This window comes from Bos indicus x Bos taurus, chromosome 1 (assembly GCF_003369695.1).
Source record: "Bos indicus x Bos taurus breed Angus x Brahman F1 hybrid chromosome 1, Bos_hybrid_MaternalHap_v2.0, whole genome shotgun sequence".
NCBI classification, from domain to species: Eukaryota; Metazoa; Chordata; class Mammalia; order Artiodactyla; family Bovidae; genus Bos; species Bos indicus x Bos taurus.
Genome location: NC_040076.1, coordinates 111,247,568 through 111,266,817, shown reverse-complemented (window position 1 = coordinate 111,266,817; position 19,250 = coordinate 111,247,568). Strand labels below are relative to the sequence as shown.

The window sequence follows — 19,250 nt, the reverse complement described above, 5'->3', positions numbered from 1 at the left end:
AGTGGTTAGGGCTCTGCACTTTCACTTGGGTGACCCAGCTTTGTTCCCTGGGCAGGGAACTAAGATCTGGTAAGTCCCGTGGCTTGGCCAAAAAGAAAAACATATAATTCAAGATAAACATACTAAATCTTACACCATTTAAGAGATAAAGCATCTTACTGTTGGCCTCTTCCATATATAAATGTTGACATTTTGACAACTGTTTATCTCAAAATTATTCAGGGAAGAAAAAGTGTGGATTCCTGAAGATGGACCTTAAATTTGAATTAAAAAGTTACACATTTATTAAATGTAACCTATAGTTTACACATGAAACCAAGCTATACAAATAATGCATTTCTGAAGACTAACATTCTGTAATGTTTCGGGAAAGTTCTGGCAGAGATGGTAGTTGTTAGGTGAAATTCCATTTGTAAGCATCAAAGGTCTATGTACTTGCTGAGAATTTTTTTAAAGTACTTAGGCATATTAAGTTAAAAGTAAATACTTGCTGAATAGTGAATTATGTAATAGAAAGTTTAATACTAAGCTAGTAAGTATGGAAGTGGAAATTATTTCCATTTCGAGACTAATTTTATAACATATTACAAATTCCCATTCATATTGTCAGCATCCATTTAGATTTACATGTTGCAGAATAGCTATCTGTGTGTGTGTGTGCTTTTTATCTTGCCCATAAGTTCTTGGTATAATCATGATTAAATTCTATTCAATTTTTATATGGTTAGAGAATTTCTTTCATTATTTTTAAAAAACTGGGTGTATAGGTAAACTGAATCCTTGCATGTTCAAAAAATGTAGTTGTTGACTTCCAACTTCTACTATTACTGATAAGGAAGAAATATTCACCTGATTTTATTTCTTTTGTAAATAGGTTGTTCTTTCTGTCTGATACTTGTTTTTTTCTTAATTTCTAGATGTGCCTTTTATAAAATAAATCATAATCCTTTCTGGTTATATTCATTATCTATTGCTGAGTAACATATTACCTCAAAACTCAGCACTTTAAAAGAGTAAACATTTTATCTCACAGTTGTTGGCTAGGAGTTCAGAAATGGTTTAGCTGGGTGTTTCTGGCGTGGTATCTCTCACAAGGTTGCAGTGAGATGTCAGCTGGGCTGTCAATCATCTGAATGCTTGACGGGCTGGAGAATCCATTTCCAAGATGGCACACTCATATGGCTGTTGGAAGGAGGCCCCAGTTCCTTGCCATGTGAAGCTCCCTGTAAAACTGGTTAGATAGTTTTCCAACATGGTGGTTGGTCTCCTGCAGAAAAGGTGGTCTAAGAGAAAGAGGAAGGAAGAAGTTACAATGCTTTTATGACTCAGTCACAAATGTCACATACTGTCACTTTTTAAAAAATCTCTACTATATTCCATTCATCAGAAGCAAGTCATAAAGTCCAGCCAACACTCAAGAGAAGGAGAATAAAGCTCCACCTCTTGAAGAGAGACTTCCCTGGGGCTCAGGCAGTAAAGTGTTTTTGAAGGGAAGCATGTCAAAGGATTTGTAAACATAGTTTAATCTGTCACACTGGGAATCAGTGAATCATTTCAATCTGAAGATAAAAATCTTCTTCCAGTTCAGTGAAGTTTTCTTGTATTATTAAAAAAAAAATTACATGTAATAATTTATCTGTAGGTTTTTAAGGGTTTTAAAAGTTGCGACATTCTCATGAAGGAAAGGTGCAATTTTGGCTTAATTCAAGTGTAGGTACCAATAGAAGGACTTTGATATATTATAAATCATTTGAATTATAATTTGCTATTGTATTTGTCATCTAACCCATAAATCCTATAGGTTGCAGAGTTAATATTAACTATATTTACATATATTAAATATTTATATATTAATTTATAACTATTTATATTATTATTGTTGTTAATATAACTAACCTCAGCATACCAACTCTGTAATACCTACACCTACTCTGATACTGTATTCAGTACCTCTGATACCAATATTGTTACTGATGTTTCCTAGAGCCTCAAAGAAACTCTAGGAACGTCAAGGGTAAAAAAGAACATAGACTACTGAAATATGCTATAGGCCAATTATTTTTTTAGATATTCAGATGCCATAACAAAATATACTGAAGTCTGTTAGGCCAAGAAATTCAATAGCAATTGGTACTAGTGGATTATTATAAACAAAAAATTTGTGTCTTGTTAATGTAAGCCCTCAGAACTATTCTTAGGTGTACAGATAGCTTTTGTGTACTTATTATATCAACTGTGACCTGTGTAGACAAGTCATCCTGCATTTCTAAGTAGTCAAAACAAGTCTCTTAGTAATATATTGTTTTTTAAAGTCCAGTAAACCTGTCAGGAGGAATCCAGACATAGGTGTCTACTCTGACTATAAGTTTCTAATCTAAAACATGTGGTCATACTGGCTATGACTCAACACTCACGCACAAGCACAAACCAAGAAGTTCAACAATTAATATTAATTTGTTGTCTAAAATAATCCAAAATAATACAATTGCTTTTGACTATTTTCAGGCCAACCAATAGAGCCATATAATAGCTAATACATCTTGAACCCATCAAAAAGAAAAGATGAAATGATTACTCTTTTATTTTAAAGGCCACTTGGTTAGGCTTCCCTGGTGGCTCAGAGGTTAAAGCATCTGCCTGGAATGCGGGAGACCCAGGTTCGATCCCTGGGTTGGGAAGATCCCCTGAAGAAGGAAATGGCAACCCACTCCAGTACTCTTGACTGGAGAATCCCATGGAGGGAGGAGCCTGGTAGGCTACAGTCCATGGGGTCCCAAAGAATTGGACATGACTGAGTGACTTCACTTTCACTTTCACTTGGTTACCTGAAGTTGATCAAACTGGTCTTTGATACTTAGTCCCCTGATTATGTACAGGCTAGCTAAAAAATACAAAATAGTTTCTAAACGTCTCATATATTTATGATTGTCCTCATTATTCCATTTTCCACAATCTGCCAGAGGTTTAAACGTTATAGCATGGCTATCCAGATCTGACATTCAAATGATGATACTGAATCAAAGAGTCCAAAGCCATCTTGGTCAATTCCTTTTCATTTAGAAGCTGAATTCTGACCAAAAGCATGTTGAGGGTGAAGGATGGGTCAGGAAATTCTAATATAAGATAATGGTGCAATCTTGGTGTAAGTAACGTGTAATATAATGCCAGATATTATGTATAGTAAGCCAGCTGGTCATACATTATGTATATTTCACATTAAGTATCTAAACTCTTGAGGCTTTTTAGAGCTTCCAACCCTAATGTCTTCCCTCAACTTGATATGGCAGTTTTAAAACTTAGCTTCCAAATTCTTTATCACTTCTCCCTTTGAGAAGTAGAATCTATGTCCCTTTCCTTGAATCTAGGCTCTATGAACAATAGAATACAGATTAAGTGATGCTGGGATAATTTCCAGGCTCAAGTCTTAAGGAACTGGTAGTTTTTACTTTCTGTCTCTTGAGATAATCACTTAGAATTGAATTCCATGCACCTGGAAGGGAACTAAGGCTCATGGCTCTCAGCTTTGGCTGAGCTCCCACTCAACAGCATCAGCTTGACAGCTGTGTGTGTGAGCCATCTTAAAATGGAATCTTCCAGCCCCAGGTTGAGCTGCCCTTGCAGCCATCACATGGAACAGAGGCAAGTCTTCCCCGCTAAAGTGAAAAAAGTGAAGGTGTTAGTTGCTCAGTCGTTTTGACTCTTTGTGACCTCATGGGCTGTAACCTGCATCTCCTGCATTGCAGGTGGATTCTTTAATGTCTGCACCACCAGGGATGTCCACAGTTAAGTCACACCCAAATTTACTGTTTACTCATCATAAGGCCTTGTGGTAGTCTTCCTGTCTGACAGACAGACATTTTCCTACACATCTGGGAGCACTCCCCCGACAGGCTCAGCAAATGTGGAACAACTGTCACCACTACTATGAAAATAAGGCGGCTACTGCGGGGGACTTTCAGCCAATACTGTCGAGAGCAGCTGCTCTTTTTACATACTGAATGCCCCTTACTCACTTCTGTTAAGTGAGTAAAGGGAGTAAAAGGGAGTAAAACTCCCTTTTCTTTGGGAAACTGGCCTTCCTTGATTGGTGCGTTCTGACAAAGCTAGTGAAACTGCCAATGTAAAACCCTCCTGGCTGCTGCTAAGTCGCTTCAGTGTATCCGACTCCATGCGACCCCAGAGATGGCAGCCCACCAGGCTCCCCATCCCTGGGATTCTCCAGGCAAGAACACCGGAGTGGGTTGCCATTTACTTCTCCAATGCATGAAAGTGAAAAGTGAAAGAGAAGTCGCTAAGTCGTGTCCGACTCCTAGCAACCCCATGGACTGCAGCCTACCAGGCTCCTCCATCCATGGGATTTTCCAGGCAAGAGTACTGGAGTACTGGAGTGGGGTGCCATTGCCTTCTCCGAAACCCTCCTGGAGGTAGCCATAATTCTTTGTTGCCTTCAGTTGCCCGACTCCATCCTCTGTTACTTACACTTGAATAATCTTAAGCGTGAACACAGGGTCTACACTAGGCCTGTCAGAGTCGTGTGGATTTGCTAAAATTTACCAACCAGGCTCATACTTATAACACTGATGACCATTTAGCTTCTTTCTGGTTTGATGATTTGTTTTTTCAAAACTCCCCCAAATACACATGTAAAATGTAAAATATATATCAGTATTATCAATAGTATAAATATAAAACACACATATATTTTAAAGTTAAATTTCTGGGTTGAAATATATATTTAAAATGTAAAGTATAATATTGCCAAATGGTCCTCCAAAAAGTTTTATACTAATGTATAATGTTTAGCTGTGATTAATTGTATCTGCTTGCCCCTCATCAACCTTTGTATTTCAGACTTGTCAGTGTACACCAATATGAGAGCACCAAAATGTGATGCTATTTTTAATTGTTTTCTATTAATGATAAAAGCATATGTTCACCTTGGGAACTCCCTGGCAGTCTAGTGAATCGAACCCCCCAGAGGTCAGGGTTCAGTCCATGGTCAAGGAAGCCAAAAGCAAAGAACAACGAAAATACATATTTTTATATCAATTTTTAAAAAATTTTATTTCTTTTTTCCTATGACTTAGGGCTGAAGTTCTCAAAAACAAGGTATTAATTACATCAAAAAAGTTACTTATTATATTATTGATATTTACTTTTAAAAATTATTTATTTATTTAATTGTAGCATGTGGGATCTAGTTCCCTGACCAGGGATTGAACTCAGGCCCCCTGCATTGTGAGTAAGGAGTCTTAGCCACTGGACCACCAGGGAAGTTCCCTGTTATTTACTTTTACCAACAAAAAAAATGTCGCTCACCATCTGGTTGTACAAGAATGAAGTCCCTAGCCACTGAAGTTGCTGACCTTTGACATACCCTGAAAGGAGTTCAGGGTGAAGATCAAGAATGAGGCACTCTCTGCTCGGGAAAACTGGCAGAACAGACCTTCTCATAGTAAGCTATTTTCAGGAGAAGATTTTATGACTCAAATTTCTTGCATGTTCTCATGTCTAGAAAAGCTCTAAAATCATTAAGGGAGACATCAGCTCCTCCTGACTAGCAGCAACCTTCTACTTGGATGTTTACTCAATTGCATATACTTTGCCAAAATCACGTATACACTGATCTCTCCCTTACCTCTTCCTAGTGGTTCATCAGAACTCTCTGAGAGACTGTCTCTTGGGCTATAGTCTTCAATAAGTTCCCAAACAGAACTGAACTCACAGCTGTCACACTGTGCTTTCTTTACTTTTTTAGTTGACACTATCAATTTTTATTCCTTTGCCAGTATCCTGTTTTTCCATTTGGAAGCCTGTGGAGTTTTCCTTTGTTTTTGGAGTTCAGAATTTTCACCATGTATGTTTTTCTGTTAACCTTATTCAACATTTATTAGGTCTTTTTGAACAAAGTTTAGAATTTTTCATGAATTTAGGGAAATTTTCTTTTATAATACATTTGATTTTTCCTTTCTTTGTTTCCTCTTCATTAACTCTTCCTGGAAATCCAGTTGTTTACTGGATTTCTCTCTTTAGCCTTCTTGTTACTGAAAGTAGGGTCTGGGTGCTCGCTGCTCGAAAGCCAGTAAAGAAGCCAGATTGGTGAAAAGAAAAATTTGCTTTTTTTCAGACAACCAGGGTAGTGGTCGGGGAAGAGACACATGTCTGTCCAAAGGCCAACTCTGCCTATCCTCAACAATTAGGAGACGAGCTTTTATAGACGGAGCGGGCTACAGGCAGAAATAGCACAGTCAGCTCAGTCACCTTAGTCTGACCAGAGTCATCTTGATTATTTTAAGTATAGTTAATCTTCAGCTACAGGGTCAGTTTGTTTCCATTTCTTTGAGGTCAATTCTTGGAATTGTGGCAGCTTATATCATGGCTACAGTCTGGTCATGTAGTTAACATCTCACTTGGTGGAGGTTTCAATATCCATAAGATGGCTCATGGGATATGGCTCAGAATATTATCTATAGCCCTTGAGAAAGAACTAAAGGTCCTTGATCTTGCTTATTGACCAAACTATTATTGCATTGTCCTTTCTGACTGCTTTTCTTTGCTTTTGCATTTTCTCACTTCTCTGATTAAATTTATTCTTTGGCTAAAGTTTTTCCACAGACAAAAGGCAAGCGGAGGATATGCGTGGGGGTGGGGGTGGAAAGGACCATAAGGTCCTGCTCCATTTCATTCTCCCTCAATGTTCCCTTTTCTTTTTGCTTTATGTTACTAGAAACTTCCAAACTAGGTCTATCCAAAACAAATGGGAATTACATAATCAAAATCTGTGCATTTTGCCAGGGATTTGGGAGAGGGAGGAATGAATAAGGGGAGCACAGTGACGCTTAGTAGAGTGAAACTACTCTTACGATACTGTATGATAGTTATATGTCACTGTTTTTGTCCAAACCCATAGAATGTGTGACACCAACATGAATTATGAACTGTGGGTGATACTGATGTGTCACGAATGTACCACTCTGTGGGCAATGCTGATTATGGGGGAGACTATGCATGTGTGGGGCAAGGGGCATGTAGGAAATGTATTTGTGTTCTGCTCAATTCAGCTGTGAAAAAATAAGCCTATTTTTTAAAAACTGCATTTCAAAATGATGTAAACTTATCTCATTAGGAAAATGACTATAGAAAGCTATTTGCATGGGGATTGGGAAGGATGAAGGTTTGATAAATTAAGAATAGTAGATTACCAATAACTACTGATGTTTGGTAATACTGAAATTCATTATACCATTCTGTTTATTTCATACATGTTCAAGATTCTAGGTAATGAAAAGTAAGAAAAACAAACAAAAAATTGGTTAACTAATGTTCTGCTCCAAAATCACTGTGGACAGTGAGGACAGCCGTGCTGTCCAAAGACGCTGCTTGGAAAAAAGTTGATGGACCTAGACAGCGTATTGAAAATCACTTTGCCAACAAAGGTCTACCTAATCAGAGCTATGGTTTTTCCAGTAGTCATTTACAGATGTGAGAGTTGATCATAAAGAAGGCTGAGCACTGAAGAACTGATGCCTTTGAACTATGGATGGTGCTGGAGAAGACTCTTAAGAATCCCTTGGACTGCCAGGAGATTCAAACCAGTCAGTCCTAAAGGAAATCAACCCTGAATATTCATTCAAAGGACTGTTGGTGAATCTCCAATACTTTAGTCACCACATGCAAAGAGCCAACTCATTGGAAAAGATTCTCGTGCTGGGAAAGATTGAAGGCAGGAGGAGAAGGGGGCAACAGAGGATGAAATGGTTGGATGGCATCACCAACTTAATCGACATGAGTTTGAGCAAACTCTGGGAACTAGTGAAGGACAGGGAAGCCTGGCGTGCTGTGGTCCATGGGGTCTCAAAGGGTCGGACACGACTGAACGACTGAGCAACAACAGTTCAGTTCAGTTCAATCGCTCAGCAGTGTCCGACTCTTTGCGACCCCATGAATCGAAGCATGCCAGGCCTCCCTGTCCATCACCAACTCCCAGAGTTCACTCAGACTCACGTCCATCGAGTCAGAGATGCCATCCAGCCATCTCATCCTCTGTTGTCCCCTTCTCCTGCCCCCAATCCCTCCCAGCATCAGAGTCTTTTCCAATGAGTCAACTCTTCACATGAGGTGGCCAAAGTACTGGAGTTTCAGCTTTAGCATCATTCCTTCCAAAGAAATCCCAGGGCTGATCTCCTTCAGAATGGACTGGTTGGATCTGCTTGCAGTCCAAGGGACTCTCAAGAGTCTTCTCCAACACCACAGTTCAAAAGCATCCATTCTTCGGCACTCAGCCTTCTTCACAGTCCAACTCTCACATCCATACATGACCACTGGAAAAACCATAGCCTTGACTAGACAGACCTTTGTTGGCAAAGTAATGTCTCTGCTTTTCAATATGCTATCTATATTCGTCATACTTTTCTTCCAAGGAGTAAGGATCTTTTAATTTCATGGCTGCAGTCACCATCTGCAGTAATTTTGGAGCCCCAAAAAATAAAGTCTGACACTGTTTCCACTGTTTCCCCATCTATTTCCCATGAAGTGATGGGACCAGATGCCATGATCTTAGTTTTCTGAATGTTGAGCTTTAAGCCAACTTTTTCACTCTCCTCTTTCACTTTCATCAAGAGGCTTTTTGGTTCTTCTTCACTTTCTGCCACAAGGGTTCTGCTATTTGATCTGTTTCAGAAAACAAAAACAAACTAAGAGCTGTGGAAGACTGGGAAGACCGACCTTAGGAAAAACACAGAAACCACTGCAGTCTTGACAGCAGGAGTTATAGCTATGGATTTTCAGGAAACTTTTCAAAGAACTGCTCCACCCCCAGGCCTTTGGTCTTTGAGCTTCAAATTTTTCCTGGGTTCTATTAAGAAATTAATACCGCCATCTAGTGGTCTCTTCCTAAAACTGTGGGTGGTTGCAGATTTCTTAACTTTTCTAACTGGAATCTTCAGGATCTTCCTCAGAATTTTTAATTGCTTTTTTTGGCGGGGGCAGGGAGGAGTAAAATTTTAGTGGACAGTTCTATGAGTCTTGACAAATATGAGCCATTTTCCACAAATAGTTATAATAACCACAACCACCATCAAGACATGGAATAGTTTTATCACTCTGAAAACTTCTCTGGGCTCATTTGAAATCAGCCTCCCCACCCAGCCCCCAGTCCCTGAAAAACCTTGATGTGTTTGTTTGTTTGTTTTTAATAATTTTATTTATTTATTTTGGGGCTTCCCTGTGGCTCAGTGGTAAAGAATCTGCTTGCCAGCGCAGGGGACACGAGTTTGATCCCTGATCCTGGACGATCCCACATGCAGTGGAGCAACTAAGCCATGAGCCTGGCCTGTTGATCATGTGCTAGACAGCCCACGTGCCTCACCTAGTGATGCTCACATGCCTAGAGCCGGTGCTCCACAACAAGAGAAGTCACCGCAATGAAAAGCCAGTGCACCACAGCTAGAGAGTATCCCCTAGAGTAAGTCCGCACAGCAATGAAGACTCAGCATAGCCATAAATAAATAAATATCTTTAATTGTATATATTTATTTTTGGCTTCACTGGGTCTTCATTGCTGTGCAGGCTTTTCTCTAGTAGCAAGTGGGGGCTACTCTCTAGTTGCGGTGGGCAGGCTTCTCATTGCGATGGTTTCTCTTGTTGCAGAGCATGGACTGTAGAGCACATGGGCTTCAGTAGTTGTGCCTCCTGGTCCCTAGAGCACAGGCTCAAAAGTTGTGGTGCTTAGCTGCTCTGAGACATGTGGGATCTTCCTGATCAGGGATGGAACTCACATCTCCTAAATCGGCAGGAGGATTCTTTACCACTGAGCCACCAGGGAAGATCCCCTGATATGTTTTTAATCCCTATAGTTTCACTTTTCCAAAATGTCAATTAAATGGAATCATACAATATGTAGCCTTTAACTCTGACTTCTTTCAGTCCACATAATGCATTGGGATTCATCCATGTTGTTGCCTGTATTGATAGTTCCTTCCTGTGTACCTCCCCCCAGCCCCGCTTTTTTTTTTTTTCCTGAGTAACATTTCATTGTGTGAATGTACCAGCATGTGTTTATCCATTCACTAGTTCAAGAACATTTGGATTATTTTCAGATTTTGATGATAAAAGTCACTATAAACCCTTGCATACAGGTTCTTATGTAAATAAAGTTTTCATTTCTTCTGGGCAATTACCTAGGATAGGATTGCTGAGTTGTATGCTATGTGTATGGGCTTCCCTGGTGCCTCAGATCATAAAGAATACACCTACAATGCAGGAGAACTGGGTTCGATTCCTGGGTTGGGAAGATCCCCTGGAGGAGGGCATGGCAACTCACTCCAGTATTCTTGCCTGGAGAATCCCCATGGATAGTGGAGCCTGGCAGGCTGCGGTCCATGGGGTCGCAAAGAGTTGGACCCGACTGAGTGACTAAGCATAGCAGAGCATGCTATGTGTATATTTAACTTTACAAGAAACTGCCAGTGTTTTTAAAGTAGTTGTATCATTTTGCACTCCTGTCAGAAACATTTTTTCTCTGCTTATTACCTTCTACCTATTTATCCAGTATTGCCATACTTAAATTTTTTCTTCTCTCATTTTATGGAATTTATTTAATTGATGTGTAATGGGACCTGAGTGTACTAAGTAATTTGAGTGTGTAGCTAGGTTTGAGAACCACTGTTTTAAAGAACTGACTAGAGAAGAAGGAATGGAGGAGACTGGTAGGCTGCAGTCCATGGGGTCGCTAGGAGTCAGACACGACTGAGCGACTTCCCTTTCACTTTTCACTTTCATGCATTGGAGAAGGAAATGGCAACCCACTCCAGTGTTCTTGCCTGGAGAATCCCAGGGACAGAGGAGCCTGGTGGGCTTCTGTCTATGGGGTCACACAGAGTCGGACACGACTGAAGCGACTTAGCAGCAGCAGCAGTACTGCCTATTTTGGGCTTCCCAAGTAGCTCAGTGGTAAAGAATCCACTGAGTGGATGCAATAAAGTGTCAATGCAGGAGATGCTGGTTTGATCCCTGAATCAGGAAGATCCCCTGGAGAAGGAAATGGCTACCCCCTCCAGTATTCTTGCCTGGAAAAGCCCATGGACAGATGAGCCTGGCAGGCTACAATCCATGGGGTTGCAAAAGAGTGGGACATGACTTAGCAAGTAAACAACAACAACTGCCTATTTTGTGAATTTTGCCTGCACCTTTCTCACTCAGGTCTTGGTAATTTTTATTTTATTTATTATAATGTGCTGCATATATTTTAGAAATTAACATACCTGTTCTTCTGCTGTTAAAATTTTCCTACTTGTTGTCATGTTCTAATGTACATGGTCTTAAAAATTAGGACAGAGAATATAGTGAAAGTGCTAGTCACTCAGTCATGTCTGACTCTTCATGACCCCAAGGATTGTAACCAGTCAGGCTCCTCTGTCCATGGAATTATCCCGGCAAGAATACTGGTGTGGGTTGCCATTCACTTCTCCAGGGGATTTTTCCAACCCAGGATTTGAACCCAGGTCCTCTACATTGCAGGCAGAATCTTTATTAGTTGGGTACCCACAATTTGCTAGGCAGTGGAAGTGATGAAATTCCAGCTGAGCTATTTCAAATCCAGAAAAATGATGCTATGAAAGTGCTGCACTCAATATGCCAGCAAATTTGGAAGCTTCAGCAAAGGCCACAGGACTGGAAAAGGTCAGCTTTCATTCCAATCCCAAAGAAGGGCAATGCCAAAGAATGTTCAAACTACTGCACAATTACGCTCATTTCACATGCCAGCAAGGTAGAAGAACTGATGCTTTTGAACTGTGGTGTTGGAGAAGACTCTTGAGAGTCTCTTGGACTACAAGGAGACCCAGCCAGTCAATCCTAAAGGAAATCATCCCTGAATATTCATTGGAAGCACTGATGCTGAAGCCGAAACTCCAATACTTTGGGCACCTGATGCAAAGAACTGACTCATTGGAAAAGATTCTAGTGCTAGGAAAGATTGAGGGCAGGAGAAGAAGGGGACGACAGAATGAGATGGTTGGGTCACTAACTGGATGGATATGATTTTGAGTAAGCTCCGGGAGTTGGTGATGGATAGGAAAGCCTGGCGTGCTACAGTCCATGGGGTTGCAAAGAGTTGGACACGACTGAGCGACTGAACTGAACTAAATGTATCATAATGAGCATATAATGAGGCTCAAGCTCCATTGGAAGTCAAATCTGCCATCTTGGACCTAGTTGGTTTTAACTAGGTTTTGTCATGTCCTACAGTGTCAGACTTTATCTTTCTGGGCTCCAAAATCACTGAAGATGGTGACTGCAGCCATGAAATTAAAAGACGCTTACTCCTTGGAAGAAAAGTTATGACCAACCTAGATAGCATATTCAAAAGCACAGACATTACTTTGCCAACAAAGGTCCGTCTAGTTAAGGCTGTGGTTTTTCCAGTGGTCATGTATGGATGCGAGAGTTGGACTGTGAAGAAAGCTGAGCGCCGAAGAATTGATGCTTTTGAACTATGGTGTTGGAGAAGACTCTTGAGAGTCCCTTGGACTGGAAGGAGATCCAACCAGTCCATTCTGAAGGAGATCAGCCCTGAGATTTCTTTGGAAGGAATGATGCTAAAGCTGAAACTCCAGTACTTTGGCTACCTCGTGCGAAGAGTTGACTCATTGGAAAGGACTCTGATGCTGGGAGGGATTGAGGGCAGGAGGAAAAGGGGACGACAGAGGATGAGATGGCTGGATGGCATCACTGACTCGATGGACGTGGGTTTGAGTGAACTCTGGGAGTTGGTGATGGACAGGGAGGCCTGGGGTGCTGCGATTCATGGGGTCGCAAAGAGTCGGACACGACTGAGCAACTGAACTAAACTAAACTAAATGGCTATGTCATTCTTCTAAAGGTTGTGCCCTGCCCTTTTCAGTCCTGTTTCAGATTCAAGCTCTGGATGTAGAGCTTGTTACTAGGAAAATGTAGGAATTCAAAAACAGCAAGCTCTTGGTTACAAATTAAGCCCATAATATATGTGAAACTGAGATCCCTTAAAACCAGGTTCCCCTGTCAAATTTATGATTAACCTCTCTACCCACAACTTGATTCCCTTTCTTGTCCCACTCCTGATCCCCCTCAAGATTGAGGAGTATTAAAGAAAAAGGGGGGGTTGAAACTGAGCAGCATCCTGGGGGCCCTCCCAAGTATAGTACAAAGTCCCTTCATGTCCCCAGTTCTTTTTTGTAGAAAAAAAACAAAAAGGCTTTGTCCTCCTAGACCTTCCCTGAATTCCAAAGAGCAGACTGGAGCAGTTACTAATCAAGAAAGTGAAGGAAACAAAGGAAAATCAGTCAATAAACAATGTTTAGCGATAAAGCTGTCTTAGGTAACAATCTGACACATATTTTCAGTTGTTCTGCAGGAACTAAGACCCCTACCAAGGCAGAGGATTGTGATTACCTTTTGAGCACAAGAAGTAGACCCCAGACTGGTGGAACCAGAAAGCTGATGATCCAGATTCCTGAAAACATCTGTTACCACCAACCAATCAGAAGAAAGTCATGTACCCTGCAGCTCTCACCCTAAATGTTGCCTTTAATAATCTTCCGCTGAAAACCATGAAGTTCAGGTTCTTTGAGGATGGTGGTGGTGGTTTAGTCCCTAAGTGGTGTCCGACTCTTGGTGACCCCATGGACTGTAGCCTGCCAGGCTTCTCTGTCCATGGGATTTTCCAGCAAGAATACTGGAGTGGGTTGCCATTTCCTTCTCTAGGCTTTGAGCATGAGGTTCCTGTTTTCTTTGGGTGGCTTCTGCAATAAACGCTGTACTTTCCTTTACCATAACTCAGTGTTATAAATTGCCCCTACTGTGTGGTAGGTGAGTAGCCCCAAGTTCAGTTCAGTAACACATGTACAAGTGTTATGATGCCTATTGCCAGAACTCTAAACTCATGGACATTATAAAAGGTGATTTTGATATATGAAAACAGCTTAAAGTCCTAAATTTTAAAATTCCATGTAAAGTGTTATCATCAATTATACAAAAAGTATAAGTATGAAAGCATACTACATTCCAAAACCTGAAGAGCTTCATTTTCTTCACCCTTCTTGTGAGCTATTTTCTGAGTTACCATGTTTCATTCTTATATTTTCAGTTTTTAATATATGAACACTCCAACAGCAGTGTTATTCACAATAGCCAAGATGTGGAAGCAACCCAAATGCCCATGGACAGTTATATGGATAAACAATAATACATATATATTTTTCATATAAAATAGAATTTTATTCAGTCTTAAAAAGGAAGGAAATTCTGTCAAATGCTATAACACGGTTGAAACTTGAGGACATTATGCTAAGTGAAATAAGCTGGTCACAAAAAGACAAATACTGTATGATTTCACTTATATGAGGTATTTAAAGTAGTCACATTCATAAAAACAAAAAATGCAATGGTGGTTATCAGAGGCTGAGAGGAGGAAGAAATGGGATGTTGGTTTTTGCAGAATGAAAAGGTTATGGAGGTCTCTCTGTTGCACAACAATGTGAATATACTTAGCACTACTGAACTGTACATTTAAAGATGGTTAAGAAGGTAAATTTTATGTTTTATATTTTTTTAAAACCACTCTGCTGTGGTTAGTCACTCAGTTGTGTCCAACTCTCTGTGACCCCACAGACTGTAGCCTGCCAGGCTCCTCTGTCCATGGGGATTCTCCAGGCAAGAATTCTGGAGTGGGTTGCCATGCCCTCCTCCAAGGGATCTTCCCAATCCAGGGACTGAAGCCAGGTCTCCTGCATGGCAGACTGATCCTTTATCATCTGAGCCACCAGGGAAGCCCAAGAATACTAGAGTGGGTAGCCTATCCCTTTTCCAGGAGAAATTCCCGACTGAAGAATAGAACACAGGTCTCCTGCATTGCAGGCAGATTCTTTACCAGCTAAACATTCTTTACCAGCCAAGGATTCTTTACCAGTTGAGCTACCTGGGAAGCCCTTTAAAACCACAAATAAATACATAAACAAAGGCTTAACAGGTGGTTCAGTGGTAAAGGATCTGCCTGCCAATACAGGAGACATGGGTTCCATCCCTGAGTGGGGAAGATCCCCTGGAGGAGGAAATGGCAACTTACTCTAGTATTCCTGCCAAGATAATCTCATGGACAAAGGCACCTGGTGGGCTAGTCGCAAAGAGTTGGACACTACTGAGCAACTGAGGCACTATGCATGCACACAAATATATAAGCACTCAGTGAATTTGTGCCGTGAATTTTGTTGAGGATAACCAATTTTTAAAAAATCCACCAAAATCATGGCACTGCAAACAGCTGAAAGAAACAGTGGTAACAGGGCCATTGCTCTGTTTAAAAAGTACCAAGTGATATGTGGGTTTTGAAGATTGTCTGGCAGTGTCTATTTTGAATGTTTAATAAACAATAAAAGATTACAGCTAGCTGACCTGGTTTGAATCTCAGTTCTGTGGTTTACTGGCTGTATAACCTTAGTCTGTCTCTGTTTTCTCAGTCATAAAAGGGCAACAAGCTGATGATAATAGTATCCATCTCCTAGGACTGTTATGAGGATTAAATGAGTTGATATATACAAGAAATTTAGAACAGTGCTTTGGCATATAAAGTGCTATGTAAGATTTACTACTACTGCTGTCAACCACAAATCGGCACTTGCCATCTACCTCTGTAATATTTAAGTCACATGCTGCTGGGAAGGGGCGGTGGCGAAAACTGGCAGCACAGGTCTTCAGATAGATATTTTCACGAGCCAATTTTATGAGTCCAATTCTTTCATCATCTCATATATACAAAGGCACTAACATCCTTCAAGGTGATGACTTTTCCTCATGACTAAAAGCTTCACAACACTAGCAGAAACCATCTGAAAAAATATATGCTTGATGACATGTATTCCCTGTTCACCAAAATCACATATACACTGACCTTCCCCCCGTCTCTTTGGGACAGTTTCTTAGAGCTGCCTGAGGTGCTGTCTTCTGGCGCTGAAGTCCTCATTTTGCTTCAAATAAAACTTAACTCGCAACTCTTATGTTGTGCATTTTTTCTAAGTTGATACTACTGTTGTTACAGGTTTTCTTCATTAGCAGTTTTAAAAACTTTTCAAAGGCAAAAGTTGTATTCCTCCTTTTCCTAGAGATGAAGAAGAGACAGGATTTGGCTGAATCATTTCTCACCAGGAGACTGTCAGTTCAACTCTAAGAGAAAGGGACGAAAATTTGAGAGAATGGTTGAGACAAAGAGCACGGCAGGGGTAATTAATAAAAATATAGTTATGATAATAGCATTTAAAGATTTGCTTTAATAAAACGTGACATTCAAAAATATGCCTGTATCAAATGTGGGTGGTTATTTCATTACACCGTCATCTGTTGCTTCATGAAAAGATTAATTGTAAGATTTTTAAACAATAAATTTTAAGGAGTATTTTATTTTTTCATTTATTATTTTAAACTTATAGCAAAGTTGCAATAACAGTACAAAGAGCTCCCGTAAACCATTCACTTCGAGTATTCAAGGTTTGCCAACTGACCCAGTAATACCCTATAGCAAAAGATTTCGATCTAGCTGTGTATATTTCACTCAACTGTCATGTCTCTTTATTTTCCTTCAACCTAGAACAGTTCCTCAGACTGACCTTCATTTTCTAAGATCACTAGCTGATTATATTTTCCAAGCATTGTACCACATTTGCAGTTCTCATGTTCTTCCAGAACCTGGAAGAGCCTTTCGACTTATTCTATGAATACAGTGCAGAGAAATAAACTGTAACTTTCAAGGCTAGACAGAAAAGGTCACACAGCTTCTACTTGGCTCTCACCAGTTCTTTCTGTCTCTGTGTGTGTCTCTTTCACACACACTCATACTCCCTGGAAATCCTGAGCTGACTCATAGGAAATCCAGGTACCATGAACTGTGGTAATGGGGAGATCACAGAGAGAGAGAGAGAGAGATGCCAGATGGGCTGTAACTGTCCTGGCTCTCAGTTATTTGAGTCTCTCAGTTTAGGTGTTAGAGATGTGTGAAAGCCTTCACATGGTTCTAGCTCCCGGCCTTTGACCACCTTCTTGCCTGGAGAATCCCAGGGATGGGGGAGCCTGGTGGGGTGCCGTCTATGTGGTCGCACAGAATCGGACATGACTGAAGTGACTTAGCAGCAGCAGCAGCAGCTGAGGTCCAGTGGAGCTGCGGACATATTAGGGCAGACAAGAGCTGCTCCTGCTGAATGTGAAAAGTGAAAGTGTTAGTCCCTCAGTTGTGTCCGATTCTTTGCGACCCCAAAGACTGCAGCTCCCCAAAGGAGCCAGCCAGGCTCCTCTGTCCATGGGATTCTCCAGGCAAGAATACTGGAGTGGGCTGCCATTCCCTTCTCCAGGGGACCTTCCCAACCCAGGGATCTAACCCATTTCCCCTGCATGGCAGGCAGATTCTTTACCGTTCGAGCCACTTACCCTGCCCAAACCGTAATAAAGTAAATGTTATTTTAAACCATGCTGCAGTCCATGGGGGTGCAAAGAGTTGGATAGGACTGAGCAACTGAACAACAGCAACAGACAATGTTATTTTTTTCAGGTTTTCGGCAAATTTAATACATGTGTCTCAAAAGTCAATGGTGAGGGTAGTCAATAAAATAAAAACAGGCTCATGGGGAGAGGGCCATGGGCACACACAGGGAAGGGCAGTGAGTAGGCGAGTTAGCTGGAGCAGGGGGCTGCCCTTCCTTGGCCATTACATCTCATCCAAACCGTAGTCCTCTTCAGGGAAGTCCCCCACTGTCATGACTGATGGCTTGACGAAGGCGCCTACTTGGCCTGGCATTCAAAGTAGTGTTTTCTATTCACGTTGCCATCGTTTTTCCCTAGTGGTTCATCATAGTGGACGCCAATCCAGTAGCCAGGTTTGAAATCTGTCAGTCCTACATACATGACAGTGCCCCTGCGAGGGGGCTGCCCAGGTGTCCACACCTCACAGTGGCTGCCCACAGGGATGGTGCTGGCCTGGGCCGCCTCCTCGATAAGGTGCTGGGAGTTCTCGGCCTCTTGCTGGGCCCGCTCTTCTTCACTGAATCGACCTAGCTTGTTGCGCTTCAGGAAGGAGCGGATTGTGTCTTGCCTCTCTTCATAGGCTTCTTGTGAGATCTCGTATTTCTCCACCTTGGATATGTCCTCATACTCCCCAAGGCGGGCACCGCTGTGGTCAATGACATGGATGCGACAGCTGTCGTCTACGGGGTAGGAGCCCAGCAACGCATCATCCTGATCCAGCTTGCAGTAGAACTTGTCGTCAGGTCCATACAGCTCCAATTCCATGCAAGAAGCAGGGCTGCCCACAACAAGCTGTAGTTTACACTCTGCAACCTGGGTTCATTTCTGGCCCCTTTCCTGCGTTGTGGAAGACCCTCCATTTTTTCTTGGTCCCACCCCCAGACAATGTTATTTTAAACCATTAGATTTTAGGGTATTTGTTGCAAAGCAAAGGTAATGGACCAATGATAGACCTGTTAGTTTTTGAAATGTGCCTCCATTTGGTTTTGCCTGATGTTTACTCACCCTTAGGTAACACATTTTAGGCAAACACTACTGAAGTAATACTATGGTTGGCTTACTGCAGCCATCACATGATACACATTGATTTTTCCACTACTGTTGATGCTAACTTCTATCACTCGAGAAAGGAAGTTCCTCAAGTTTCTCCACTGTAAAGTTACTATTTTCCTTGTATAATTATTGAGACAATGTAAATAAAACCTGTTCTTAATCCTGCATTTTCATCCATGAATTTTACCATCCAGTGATGTTGCTTGTCTGAATCTATTATTTCTATGATGTTTGCCAAATGATGATTTTTTCTAAATTTAATTTTTATTTTACGTTGGTGGATACTTGATTTACAATGTTGTGTTAGTTTCAGGTGGATAGCAAAGTGATTCAGTTATACATATATCCACATATTTCAGATTCTTTTCCTATATAGGTTATTACAGAATATTGTGTAGAATTCCCTGTACAGTCGGTTCATGTTGACTATTTTATATATAGTAGAGTGTACAAATAATGATTTTCTAACTCAATCCTTTGAATTTTACTAGTTGACATTATATTTAAGAAAGTATTTTTTTTCCATTTACTCATTCATTTATCTATATCATTACAGATTGATGGATTCTTAATTTATTCAGAGAATATACTCTGTTTATCATTACTATTTCAGTATACTGCTCCAGATTTGGCCAGTAAAATTCTTTCTAAGTGAA

General features: G+C 40.9%; 1 pseudogene; it reads right to left on the bottom strand.

Moving 5' to 3' along the window:
- Nucleotides 1-17,566: 17,566 nt before the first annotated feature.
- Nucleotides 17,567-18,889, bottom strand: LOC113893162 (annotated as a pseudogene).
- Nucleotides 18,890-19,250: the final 361 nt, after the last annotated feature.